The sequence below is a fragment of the Canis aureus genome, chromosome 1, assembly GCF_053574225.1.
Source record: "Canis aureus isolate CA01 chromosome 1, VMU_Caureus_v.1.0, whole genome shotgun sequence".
Taxonomy (NCBI): domain Eukaryota; kingdom Metazoa; phylum Chordata; class Mammalia; order Carnivora; family Canidae; genus Canis; species Canis aureus.
Genome location: NC_135611.1, coordinates 87,793,695 through 87,808,307, shown reverse-complemented (window position 1 = coordinate 87,808,307; position 14,613 = coordinate 87,793,695). Strand labels below are relative to the sequence as shown.

General features: G+C 47.6%; 1 long non-coding RNA gene across 1 annotated transcript in view; it reads left to right on the top strand.

The window, feature by feature from the left end:
* Positions 1–14,613, top strand: part of LOC144319338 (uncharacterized) — a 35,500-nt gene that overhangs the window by 1,301 nt on the left and 19,586 nt on the right. The window lies entirely within an intron of this gene.

Genomic DNA, 14,613 nt, shown 5'->3' with positions numbered 1-14,613 from the left:
TAATAATTCCTTCAATCCAGGGACCCCTGGGTGGCTCAGTAGTTGAGCGCCTCCTTCAGCTCACGGTGTGATCCAGGGATCCTGGGATCAAATCCCACATCAGGCTCCCTGTGGGGAGCCTGCTTCTCCCTCTGCCTGTGTCTCTGCCTCTCTCTGTGTGTGTGTCTCTCATGAATAAATAAATAAAATCATAAAAACTCCTATTAATGATCCTTCAAGCCAATGCATTGACTATGACCAATTCATCTGAAAAATGTAGGGCTGACAAAAGTTCTGTTTAAACCGAATTCTTGGGATGCCTGGGTGGCTCAGTGGTTGAGTCTCTGCCTCTGGCTCGGGGTGTGATCCTGGAGACCGGGGATCAAGTCCCAGGTCAGGCTCCCTGCATGGAGCCTGTTTCTCCCTCTTCCTGTGTCTCTGCCTCTCTGTCTCTCTCATAAATGAATAAATAAAATCTAAAAAAAAAAAAAAAAAAGCCTTTTTTTTACTGTCTCACTATTCTTACAGGAAATACCCCATCTTTGCTTTTGGGATACCTTTTCATTCCTCTCCTTCCTTAGTGCAGTTTATTCTAGGTAAGTTATTTTAGTTTTGTTTTGAAGTTACTGTAACCCATCTTCAATTAAATGCAGACAAAAATTTGTATGACTCTTTTTAAAAACACCATTTTCTTTCCATAGACCCTTAGATGTGATTTCAGGGTTTGTTTCTCTTCCCTCACTTTACAACGCCAAGACTGAGATGTATAGAAGTGACTTGTCTATCTTATCGGGTAGATAGTGACAGAGCTCAATTGAAACCATAAATCTAATGATGGCCAAGCCCTTTGGGCTTTAAAACAACTGGGCTCTTCGATTTTGTGAAATATTAACTGTGCTAGACAGATTCTTAAGAACTGGAAGGAGCCAGAGATCCTTAGGTATTGAATATTGTGGCATTACGGGATCAATGATTAGCATGGGTCTTGGAGTCTGATTAACTCAGTTTGCCCCTCCCTCTGAATGAATGATGGGTTGTTTTCCATCTTGAGAGCTGAGAAAAGAATCTAGGGCTAATGCCTCTTGCAGGAGGCAAACCATCAGCACAACTGGTTAAAAATACATTGATTTGGGGATCCCTGGGTGGCGCAGCGGTTTAGCGCCTGCCTTTGGCCCAGGGCGCGATCCTGGAGACCTGGGATCGAATCCCACGTCGGGCTCTCGGTGCATGGAGCCTGCTTCTCCCTCTGCCTATGTCTCTGCCTCTCTCTCTCTCTGTGTGACTATCATAAATAAATAAAAATAAAAAAATATATTGATTTTCCTAATTGGGTATGAGAGGTACCTGCCTCTTAGTGATACAGATCCACTGAGGTCCAACCATGGCCCTCACTGGCTGTTAGCCTTGGTCAAGGGTTGGGAACATTACTCACACCAGTTTCCTGGTCTCTAAAGGTCCAAATTAACACTCCCAGTTTGAAGGCCAGTATAGTTTATTTTGACTTTGCTTTTGAAGTGATACAGGAAGATACAGCAGTAGGTTGAGTATATGGAAAAGTGAAGTTTGGAAAAGGGGTGGCAGTCAACCACGAATGTTATCATCACCATCACTGTCACCATCACCAGCATGGAAAAGTAGGTGCATCATGGCATGTGAAAGTGATGCCGTCTTAGAATTCTTGCATTCTAATCCCCTTAATTTTAGAAAAGAATTCACTGAAGCACAGGGGAGTTTGCCTACTTCATAATTTTTCTGGGACAAACTCTGTCCCCAAGGATAGATGATCATTTAGAAATTGCCTTTGCTTGCTTCCAAAACCAATGGTATCTCTCCAGGGTCTCTAGATCACCGCCTATATAGTCTCTTGAACTTGCATTGCAAATGGGCATTGCACTGGGTACCTACAGACAGCCCTAGAGTTAATTAACATTGGGATTGTTCTAGAAGAGAACGAAAGTCTGATCTTTCCTTGGACATTGAAATCCAGGGACTTGAATGAATCAATCATCATAAGTTTTTTAAAAATACAAACTTTCGCCTCCCTTACATCTTGCCCTCTTCTCTTTTATTAATTATCTTTAATTTAGTTTGGTTTGGACTGGGCATAGACCATGAATTTTTCCAACTCATTCATTTCACAGGTACAAAGTAATAAAAGAAAAACCTAGATTTCATGCACATGAGTTTCTCTCACATATTTATAAATGTATCTGCTGCTTGACTTGATTTAGAATAGCTTTTTAGAACCCAGAAATCCTAGAATTATAGAATGCTTTCCCCTTTATCTCTTTTTCCACTCATTCCTTATTCAGATACTTATGTTTCAATCAGGGAGCTAGGCATGAGGGAGTACAGAAATGACAGTCTATCCTTAATGACACTTAATATGTTAAAAACAAATTATATATTATATATTATTTTATATATATTACAAGTAATTCCTATATAACATATAATATATAATACATACGTATGCATATATACATACATTATTTATATGATATCACAAAATAGCATCAATCACAAGTAATTCCTACATCAGTATTTTTTCCGTGTGTAATTTAACAACAAGCTCTCTTGGGATGTGCGTTATAATAGTTTTATGATTAAAATCAGCTTACACTGTTTTGCCAGCATGTAGTTGTCCCAATTAAATTCTGGCAAAGTAAATTATCCCAAATTAATATGAATCATTTCTAATTACAATGAATAATTTACCAGTAAAGTATATATTATGCCACATAAATATGAGAGATCTGTTTCTCCCCAATTTAGTCTTTGTAAATACACATTTCAAATCCACACAAACCAACTGGGAGGAGCACAGGAATTCAAAGACTATGACTGTGCTTCTAGTTTATAAGTATGTGTTTTCCTCTCTACATTCTGTCTGAGGCTTGGCTTTATTATTCAAGTTCTCAAGAACAATCATTTATGGGCTTGTAGCTAGAAGTCTTATTTTCTGTGCATCCTAAAATTATTATCATTATCACCTCCAGAAGAGGTGATGCCTACAGTGAGCTGATTTTTTTGAGCAGTGTTTAGGCCAGCCTGGGGCAGAGAAGGGGCCTCCTGGGCCTGAGATGAGCAGTAGGACCTAGGCAACCTCTTAGAGGGATTCCCTTATCTGTGAATGAACAGGATTAGATGAATATATCTCCATAGTACCTTACAAACTCCAAATACTCTAGCCATCTACCCCCCTCCCAAAAAATCATAGGGGAAAAAACGGAACAAGACTTGGGTTCTTTAAACACCATCTCATCTGCTGTACATCTACAAACAAGTCTTTATTTTATGGTCTTTTTTAAAAATTTAGATTCAATTAATTAACATATAATGTATTATTAGTTTTAGAGGTAGACTTTAGTGATTCATCGGTCTTATATAATACCCAGTGTTCTTTACATCGTGTACCCTTCTTAAGGTCCATCACCAGTTACCCCATTCCCTCCACACCCCCAAGTGAAGGTCAGAATATCCGAAATCAGTACTTAATGGGCCAGCAGGCACAATATAAACTTGCCCGGAATCCCTTAAATCCTTTTTTCCCCTTAATTTCATGGTCTCACTTTTTTCCCCCTTCAAGCTAGCTTGTGCAAATTTTCCACCCTAGCCCCAGCCGAGGAAATTCCAGGCGATTGCAACCCATTCCCAGTACCCTTCCCTGGAGATTTTAATCCAAACTGAGCCCGGGGGCAGAGTCCCCCCCCCCTCCACGCTCTGGGTGGAGCTAATCACCTGGGGCTTAATCTAAAATACATATAGCCCAGTGTCATCTTTGCCCAAGGCCCAGGGAGGTTTAGGTTAGAACAGTACTCCGTACGTAGTGGGTTCCGCCAACCCTGGCGTTTCTCACTCTTTCCTACAGGGAGGCGTGGACGGTGCTGGGCAGAGCTGCCAGCTTCCAGGCGGGAAGGAAGGAGGAGAACAGATGGCCCGCTGGGGGGAGGGGATCACGTGTCGGACCTCACTCGGGGCTGGATCCAGACTTGTTTCAGGACCCAGGCCCTTTGGCTTCAGCGACTCCACCTAGGCACAGAGCATGTATCTGGGGCGAAGCAGTGTTCATTATAGTGAAAGCTGGGGAGTTAGGGGAAGATGGTGAATTTGGGGAGGGGGGGCGGGGCTGAAGGGATCGGGGCTTCCAGCAAAGGCAGTGTTCTGGATTTGAAATACAATCCGGTACAGCCCGATCTGCCGAAGCCCCCGTGGCCATAACGTCAGTGAACGCGCAGCGGCTGGAGAGGGAGGGGGGCTCGGCCCGCGCGGAAACTTGCACAACGCCCTACTTTGCTCTCGCTCCACTTAGCAGCCTTCCGCAAAACTCCAGGCCTCTCCTTCGCCGAGCAGAAAGGCCACACGTTCATGCATATGCAGGAGGATAAGTTTAGCTAGCAGCCCCCGGCGCGCGGAGAGGCCCTGCGCGGCGCACCGTGCCTCACCCGCGCTCGGGGGCGGGCGCTCGGCGAGGGCAGCAGACAGGCGGGCGGCGCAGCCACTTGCGGGCTGCGCGCTCGGCCTGGCATCGCCCTTTTAAAAAGTCTTCCGCAGGCGGCCGCCGCAGCAGCAGCCGGAGGAGCCGGGTTCATCTGAGGACAGCCCCAGTTCTCAGAAATCCCTTCCCTGCTGGAACATCTAGCTCCCTTTACTGCAGTTGAACAAACTGCCCTAGATTGGGGGATGAGGAACCCGCCCCAAACTCGTGCAAGGAGCTCCGGGCGCCCGCGCCCACGTGAGCTAACCTTGAAATTAGCCCCCGCACCCTGGCGGGAGGTGGGGAAGGCCGGCGGGGGTGAAAGTGGGCGGGGGCCAGCTGTGCGCCCCGTGAGGCCTCAGCCCTTGGGTTTGCGCCCTCCGCTGGCGCGTACCGCCCCCACCACCCTGTTTCATAACTCTATCGGGTTGCATTTTTTTTTTTTCTTTTTTAAACTCCTCGGGGTAAGATAGGTGTGTGTGTGTGTGTGTGTGTGTGTGTGTGTGTGGGCGGAGGTTGCGGGGCGGGTGGAGCCACCTTCCCCATCCCCCCAGCCCGCGAGGAAGAGGAAAACCTGCCCTGCGGTCTCCCCTGGGAACACTGCGGAGTAGGGTGTCGGGATGACATCAGCTTCTAAACATAGCCCGCACCGCACCCCAACTCCGAGCGCCGCTCGCAGGGCTGGGGCGGGAGCGCGGGGAGCGCAGGGAGGCGGGTGCTGCTGTCCGCGGGCGGGGCGGGGCGGGGCGGGCCGGCCGGGCGGTGCGGGAGGAGATGACTTTGCAGGAATCCTGCTCGCAGAGTTTGCCGGCAGCCTCTCCCGCGCTGCTGGGGCCGCGGGCTTAGGAAACATTCCTGCCTTTCCGCGCTCCCCGCTGCCCCACAAAAAGCCACATGCACACGTGCGCACGCACGCAACCCTGGGAGCTAAGGTGTCTTTCTTTATATAAATCAGCCCGCCCTGAGCCGTAGCGCCCCGGTGGGGGCCGCCCGGGGGCACCCGCGCCCTCCAGCCTCGCGCCTGCCTCGGGGCTCAGCCCGCGAGGGGGTCGGCGCGGCCCTCCCGGTGAGTCAGAAGGGCTGTGTTTCCTGTGGTTGTTGTGGAACAGTTTGTCCTTTTTACCACCTCCCCCCCCCCCGCCCGGTCTCCACCCCCTTGGTAAATATAGCGCTCACGTTTCATCATCTCTTTGTCCAACGAGCGCCAGACACCCCGGCCCGCGGCCCCCGCCGCCTCCCCCTCCTCCCCGGTCGCGGTTACCTCGCATAACCCCGCGCGGGCAGGCGGCGGGCAGCAGCCTGCCCCGCGGGCCCCGCCAGCCCTGCGCCCCAGCGCCTCCCGGAGCGGCGCGCCCCCACCCCCCCTCCCGTCCCCTCCCCTGCTGCCAAGTCCCGCTCAAGTTGTGCCCCCAAGCCACCGCCCCGCCCCTCCGGCCCGGTGTCCCGGGGACCCAGTCTGGATCTGTGTAGGTGCTGGGCGTGGACACCCCTTCTTCGCGGCCCCGGGCGTCACCCCGCCCTCGGGCCGGCACTGGGCCTTCCGCTTACCCACCCCCCCTCCACCCCCCGGTCCCCCTCCCGAGCGCAGGTGACAGTGTGAGCTGCTGGGACTGATTCACAGCTAAAGCTGCGACGCGTACTTGTAGGGGTGGGGGTGGGGGGCGCTTAGGGAACGTCTCCTTCGCGCCCGCTCACCCCGGAGGGGAGTGGGCTGCAGGGGCGGGAAGAGCTAGGTGGGTGGCTAGCAGCCGAGAAGCGCGTGCCTACCCTTCCCTTCTCCCTCTTCCCCTCCCGGTTTCATTTCCACACATACAGCCACCCACCGGGGACCGGAGGCGGCTGGTGTTCTCTGAACGCAGGGAACTGGCTCTCTCTGTGGTCTCCTGTTTACTTCCCTCCTCCTCTTCCCCCTCCCTCCTCCTCGCCCCCACCGCCCCACGCCGCCTCCCGCCCCCAAGCAGCTGGGAAAGCTGCAGCAAAACACTGCAGTCATGAGATTTCCCTGGACCCGAGCTGTGGCCTGGGTTTGCCCTGCCCTGCCCTGCCCTGCCCTGCCTTGCCCTGCGTCCACTTGGGGCACTTGGTCCTGGAAAGAAAGGCTCTTGGGGCTCCCCATCCAGGAATGTGGAAGAGGTGACAGCCTCCCCCCACCTCCCTCCCTCTTCCTCTCCCCCCTTGGCACCAGATACCATCCTGTGGGGGCTCCGCCTGGCTGCCTTTTTTGGCCAGGGCTCTGGGCCACCCCCGTGAGTGGCCACCTGTCCAGGGAGGGGCAGTGAGAGAACTGCCGGGGTGTGAGAACTCCGTATCCAGGATGCTGCAGGGCTGCCTGATTTGCCATCACAGGCTGTCCTGTGCCTGCTGGGGTGCCCAGAGTCCCCTGCTGACCCAGGCTTTCAGGCAGAGCCCCCAAAACCTGCTCCGGGGGACCCACCATCTCCTTAGGGAGTCTGGCAAAACCTTCCCTTTCTAAGCTTGCTTCCCAGCTGGGAAGAATTCAGCCTCTCTTCCTAAGTAAGTTGAATGAACAAAGAGCTCTGGGGAGGCCTTGAGGGTGAGCTCTGGGTGCCCACTGCCTGGAGTTCACCCCTATTTCAAAACCACCCCTTCACCATCGCTCTCTGCTCCACTGCCATGGTTACCAGCTCCCTGTCCTTCGGCAGCACAAGCGTTGAGCAGAGGCAGAAACAAACAAGGGCATTTTAAATGTTCTTTTAAATATTCCCAAACAACAGCCTTGGTATTTGGGTAGTGGAGAAGAGGGAATAGAAGTCCTGACAGTTCCTTGGTTTCCTTCTGACCCTGTGACCCTGAATCAATCCCTCACCCTAATTGGCCTCTCAGCTGCCAAAGGGAGGGAAAGAAGCTTATTGAGATACTAGAGCCTGGAATTGAGAACAGAACAGGTCCACCCACGCTGGTGAATCTTACTAGTTCTCCCCTCCCCCGCAGACTTATCCACACCCACCCCGCCCCCCGCAACCCAGCTGCTGGGGCTATACCACCATCAGCCCAGCCACCCCTGCTTGCCGCTGTCTTTTGCAGCATGTCTTGCGTATTCCCTCTCATTCCCAGAGATTCTGGCGTGGGAATCACGGTCCTCCACCTCCACCCCACCCCACCCCATCCTTGTTGACGTTTTCTGGGGAATTTAGCAGCCTTGCGGAATAAGGACCTATCTGGAACCCCAGACCTTACACTGCAACCATTTCTCCCTCCACCTTGCCTTGGAGTTTTGTCATGTGGGTACCCCCCCTTTTTTTTACCTCTAAACAGCACCACCTCTGCTCTTTATATCTCAAGCGTTCTGTTCCTTGCCCAACTCATCTTTCCCTTTCCTAATTACCCCATTTGAGCCATTCTTTGACCTTATTATGACCTCCAACCTACTTTTTCATTGTTCCTGTCGCCCTTATAGCCTCACTACCCTCCTGTCCAGCTTAGATTTCATGCTCTCTATCTGTCCCTATGGCATCCATACACACCTCACTTTCTTCTTCCTGGGACCACCGCCCTGCTCCCCCACCCCCGGCAAAACCCTGATTCTGTCCAACGTAACTAACTAACACACTGGGCACAAACAACAGTGCTGTCGTCACTAACTTTACGATCATAAACCTCAAGTGGGCTCTCAGTGCTGCCCTTCTGCATTTCCCTAGTCGGTTAGCTCTCTCACACTCCGAAACACACTGTACTTCGTAGCCTCAGATACCGCGTAGCTCTCCCCTTCCTCACTCCGAGCTGAAAACCCTGCTTCTTAATCACCGACCGAATAAAAGCAATTTCACAAGCACTGCCTCCTCTTCCCCAGCACCACCGCTTCCACCCGGCCTGCCTCTCTGCCTGCCTCTGCCTCCCCTCCTGCCACACGGAGGTGGGATCCCTGACCCTATCTACAGCAGACCCCCCACTTGGCACCAAGGTCCCTCCCTCTCTTGACCATTTAGTGGCTGCTCCTGGAGTTCTCTCTCCTGCTCATCAGTTGTTGTCTCCTCCTCCTCCTCCTCCTCCTCCTCCTCCTCCCCCTCCCCCTCCCCCTCCCCCTCCCCCTCCCCCTCCCCCTCCTTCTCCTTCTTCTTCTTCTTCTTCTTCTTCTTCTTCTTCTTCTTCTTCTTCTTCTTCTTTGATTTTTATTTATTTGAGAGAGAGTGAGAGAGAGAGACCATGAGCTGGGGGGCAGAGGGAAAAGGAGAAGCAGACTCCCTGCTGAGCAGGAAGTCTGACATGGGGCTTGATCCCAGGATCCTGAGATCATGACCTGAGCTGAAGACAGATGTTTAACCAACTGAGCCATCCAGGCACCCTAGTTGTCCCCCTCTTCTAAATAATTCATGTTGGGGATCCCTGGGTGGCGCAGCGGTTTGGCGCCTGCCTTTGGCCCAGGGCGCGATCCTGGAGACCCGGGATCGAATCCACGTCGGGCTCCCGGTGCATGGAGCCTGCTTCTCCCTCTGCCTGTGTCTCTGCCTCTCTCTCTCTATCTGTGTGTGACTATCATAAATAATAAATAAAAATTAAAAAAAAATAATTCATGTTGACAGAAAAACATGGTGTACTCCATTTTTTTTTAAAGAGAGAGAGAGAGAAAGAGCACACATGCATGTGTGAGCAACAGGGGTGGGGCAGAGGGAGAGGGAGAGAATCTTAAGCAAACTCCATGCTCAGCACAGAGCCCAATGAGGATCTTAATCTTAGGACCCGGAGATCATGTCCTAGCTGGAATCAAGAGTCCAACACTTAGGCGACTGAGCCACCCACAACCCCCCTTCATCTATCTATCTATCTATCTATCTATCTATCTATCTATCTATCTATCATCTATCTATCGCGTTAGCTCTAAATTCCTCTCCGTTATTACTCCTTTTGCCACTTTTTCTTGGCTGCAAACATCTCAAAGTTGCCTGTGGGTCTACACCTCCTATTCTCTCTTGGTCTTGTGCCAATCTGACTTTCACTGTCCTTGTGCCACCAAAACTGCTCTTGTCAGCGTCACAAATGAGCTCCATCCTATGGAATCTGTTAGCCAGGTATTTCACTTCATGTAACTGGAAGCAAAGAAAACCAAGGAGTGGGCAGTGAAGTAAGAGAAAAACAGAAAAATAGGCCATCTCAGAAGCAAAGGGAAGAAATTGTTTCAGGGCAAAGAGTTGAATTCTTTTTTTTTTTTTTTAAGCTTTTTGTTTATTTCTTTATGAGAGACACAGAGACATAGGCAGAGGGAGAGGCAGGTTTCCTGAAGGGGCTCCACGCAGGACTCCATCCCAGGACCCCGGGATCACGACCTGAGCCAAAGGCAGATGCTCAACCACTGAGCCACCCAAGTGCCCCAAAGAATTGAATTTTTCATCTCTTTTGCTGAGTTCGATTCTCCTGGCTCTATAAACATTGGAGGGCTCTGTCCTTTGGCCTCTTTCTATGCTCAGCCTCTTGGAGATGTAATCCTTACCTTCTATCTGCTAATGACTCTCAAATTTTACTCTTTGGTCTAGACCTCACTCGTGAATTTCACACTTGATTATCCAACTGTTCATCATTTCCATTTTGAATATCTAACCGGCATCTCAAACTCAACATACTCAAACGGAACCATGGATTTTCTCTCCCCACAATGGCTCCATACAAAGCCCCCCCCCCCCCCCCCCCCCCGCCCTCAATCTCAGAACTGCAGTTGCCTTCTGGATGCTCTCTGTGCTCCCACCTTGCCCTGGCTTCTTGTCTCAACACAGTTGCCAGAGACGTCATTCCTCTGCTCAAAACTCTGCAGTGATCCCCATCTCACTTGGAGTTACTGTCCCCAGGTCCTTACAATGGGGACGGAGATGAGGCCCATTCCTCCATCTGCCCAAAATGTGACTTTCTAACCTCCTCTCCTGCTTGCACCCACCCTCACTCTGCTGCAGCCACACTGGCACCTCGCTCACTTGGGAACTTACCACTTTATTTGCAATAGCTCTTTCTTCTACCTGGAACCTCTTCTCTGAGAGGGTTCTGCATAGAGCACCTATGGGTGGCTCAGGTGGTTAAGCATCTGCCTTCTGCTCAGGTCATGATCCTGGGGTCCTGGAATCGATCCCCACATTGGACTCCCTGTTCAGAGGGGAGCCTGCTTCTCCTTCTCCCTGTGCCCTCACCGCCTGCTCATTCTCTTTCTCTCTAGTGAATAAATAAAATCTTAAAAAAAAAAAAAAGAAAGAAAGAAAGAAAGAAAGAGGGATCTGCTTGGCTCACTCCCTTACTTTTTTCAAGTCTTTGCTCCCCTGTCCCCTTCTAAAAGTGGTCTGCCCTGGCAGTTCTATTTATAGAGCTCCTGCCATTGCAGGAGTTTCTATAAATTTCTTTCTACATTTACTGCTATATTCTCTTTTTTCCTGTGGCACTTAGCATATTCTGACATGCTCCACAGTTTGCTTATTTATTACTTTTGTCGTTTATTGTCTGTTCCTGCAATCTATTTTACTTTCTTCCCTTTCTCCTCCTCCTCCTCCTCCTCCTCCTCCTCCTCCTCCTCCTTCGTCTTCGTCTTCTTCGTCTTCTTACTAATTTTTCGGCCAGTGTATTCTTGGTGCCTAGAACAGTGCCTGGCAGATAATAAGCTTTCAGTAAAATGTGCTGAGTGTTGAGTACACAACAGTTATAATTTTTTTGTTTGTTTGTTTGTTTGTTTTTAGAATCCTGGCAATGTGCCAGGCACTCCAAAATGCACTGTATGGTCTTGGCACTTGTGGATGACAGATAAAGAAATTAAGGTTCAGGGAGGGCAAATGACAAAGCCAAGCTCCCACGGTAGCAAAGCTAGGATTTGAGCTCAGGACTCATGTTCCTAAACTCTCCATTTTTGTGCCCCTGCAAATAAGGAAGCTGTAAGGCCAAGAGTAAGTTCTTTTTGTTGTGGCTGCAGAGAAGTGCATTGGCTTGTGACATCTCTGCACGTCACCTGAGGATGTGTGCAGAAGCAAGATGGATCCCCTGGTTCCTTCCCGTACTCCTAGTCTAGTGCTGAAGGAAGGGTCAAGGTGATAGGCAAGGACATGGCCATCTGTTTTGCTTACCCTAGAGTATTTTGGCCACTTTGAAAGATGTTGGGCATATTTGTATTAAAGAGACAGCACAGGGCAATAGATTTGTTTCTTGCTCACTATACATTTTAAACAAGGATTGGCTGGGGTCTCTATTAATTTAAGACTCAGGTTGATGTTCCATTTGGAACATCGGAGTCATTATTCCTCCTTACATTTTGTTTGTCACCATCATAGCCATAAAGAGAACAGGAACCATGATCTTTCCAGGTGCCCAGAAGGCCAAGAGCTAGAAATATTTCTTAGGTCCATGTCCAGTATGACTCAGTAAGCTTTTGATGGACTAATCCTCTTACAGATGACAGTGATAAAACTCTGGATGATATGTAAAAATCGATGACCTGAGGTCTCTGGAGAGTGAACAAAAGCAGGCAGGTAGTGGAAAAGAGTTGGCTTATGGAAGATGGGAAAGACATGAAGATGGCTTTTGACTTGAGGGTAGGTCCTAATTCATACCATTTAAAATGGTTAAAATAGGGGCACCTGAATGGCTCAGGTTGTGATCCCGGGGTCCTGGGATTGAGTTCTGCATCGAGCTCCCCACAGAGAGCCTGCTTCTCCCTCTGCCTATGTCTCTGCCTCTCTCTCTGTGTCTCTCATGAATAAATGAATAAAGTCTTTTAAAAAGTAAAATAAAATAAAATATCATCTTCAGCTAACAATTTTCTGTGGATGTATTCCGTTACATTCTTCCACCTTATTATTTAAAGAGATGATTTATTTTTTGAATAAGTAAACATTCACATGCTTCAGTTAAAAAAGTATAAAAAGCTGTATAATGAAAAATCTCTTTCCCAACCCTTCCCTTTTCTTGTTATCCTTTTCAGAAACAAATAAATATTACTCTTCCCTCTACCATTTTTTTAGGGTAAATCCTTCCTGAGATATTTTATGTATATCTAAGCAAATACATGTATCTTGCTGACATTGTACACAAATGGTTAATATCATCACAGTGCTCTGTAGCTTACTTTATTTTTTTTTTAAGATTTATCTACTTATTTTAGAGAGAGAGAAAGAGCACGAACAGAAGGGACAGAAGGAAAGAGAGAGAAAGAGAATCTCAAAGCAGACCCTGCGCTGAGTGCGGAGCCCAGGGTGGGGCTCGATCTCACGACTCCGAGATCATGACCTGAGCAGAAACCAAGTGTCTGATGCTCAACCAACTGCCCCACCCAGGCACCCCTATACCTTACTTTATTAACATAATGGTATATCTTGAGGATCACTTCAGATCAATATACATGGTTTCCTCATGTTTAAGGACTGCCATAGAATTCTGATATAAATGTACTTTAGGTTTTTTTTTTTTTTTTTTTTTTTTTTTTAACAAGTCCTCCGCTGCTCAACATTTAGGTTACTTTGAGTCTCTTGGAATTTCAAAAATTATTACCACAAATACCTGGGGCAATGCAGCTGTAGGATAAAATTCTCGAAATGAAATGCCGGATTAAAAGATACCTGCGTTTGTAATTCTGAGAGATGTCAAATTGCTTTCCCCAGACTTTGTACCAGTTTATGCATGCCTACCAGTGAGTGTACAGAAGTGCCTGTTTCTCCACATCCTCATCAATGAGATGGTTGAAAATGTGTTTGATCTTTGCCAATGTGATTGATAAAAATGACATGTCAGGGTGATTTGTTTTCCAACCTCTCATTCATTATAGGTGAGGTTGAGTATCTTTTCATAGGATTGAGAGTTTTTGACATTTATTTTTCCTTTTTTAGTCCATAGCTATTACCGCTTTTCTTCCAGACCATAGGCTTTTTCCCTACAGAGTCTTTCTATATTAGGACATTAGCCTCCTATCTGTGAGAATGGATCACAGTTATTTTCCCCAACCTGTCACTTGCTTTTAATTTTACTTACTGTGTTGGTGCCATGTAGGAGTTTTTATGTTATTATTATTGTATTTTTCAGTTTTCCATACTTCTAGATGTTATTTCATAACTAGAAAGGCCTTCCATATTCTTACTATGAAACAATTGTCTCATGGCTTCTTCTTGTGCCTTTATGATCTTATTGATCTAGTAAAAAATTTTTTTCTGGTGTAATGTGTGAAGTGTGTGCCCTGTTTAATATTTTCCAAGGGATATTCTGTTGTTCCAGTCCCACGTGTTGATTTTTTTTTATGTGTGTAGTCTTATCATCTCAAAATATAGTTTTTCTTCTTCTTTCCTGAGCTTTCTGCCTTTTCTTTTTCTTACCTCATTGTACTTACTGAAACCGCTAGCAAAATGTTGGCTAAAGTAAGGGAATGGCATCTTTGCCTTGTTCTTGATCCTACACATGAGCAAATAGGTAAATGATGGGCTGGCTATGCATTGCCAAATTATTCCCCACAAAGTTGATGCCAATTTGAACTGCTCTGCAGTGCTTGGGGTTGCCTAGGAAACCATAACCATTAAGTATGATGTTAGCTGTAGGTTGTAGATGCCCTTTATTACATTTAGAAAGTACCCTTCTATTCCTAGTTTGGTAAGAGTTTTTATCATAAATTCTGACAAGTGCTTTTTCTCTATCTATGGGGATGATCATATGCCTCCCACCCCCCCGCCGGCCTTTATTCTGTTAATGTAGTGAATTATATCATTTTTGAACCTGAATAAACCCCATTTGGTCATGATTTATTGTCCTTTTTATGTATTGCTTGATTCTATTTGCTGATATTTGGTTAAGGAATTTTATATTATGTTCATGAGGGATATTGGTCTGTAACTGTCTTTCTGCAGTGTCCCTGCTATATATTGATTTGAGATACCACTTTAGCCATATACTAAATTTATGTTTATATTTGAGTCCATTTCTAGATTTTATATTATATTCTGTTCCATTAATATTTGCCTTTCTTATCTCATTATTGTTAATGGGCGCATTGTTGGATATTAGGAATTAGGTTACTTCCAGTGTTCTGCTAATACAGACAATACTGTAATGAATTGTAGTTTGGCTAGATCTTTTCTGACTCCTTGATTATATCCTCAGTATAAACCCTTAGACGATGAATAACTAAGTCAATGGGTAGACATAGTTTCAAGAATTTAGATATTTTGTCAACCAGTGTCCCATTGGGAAAAACA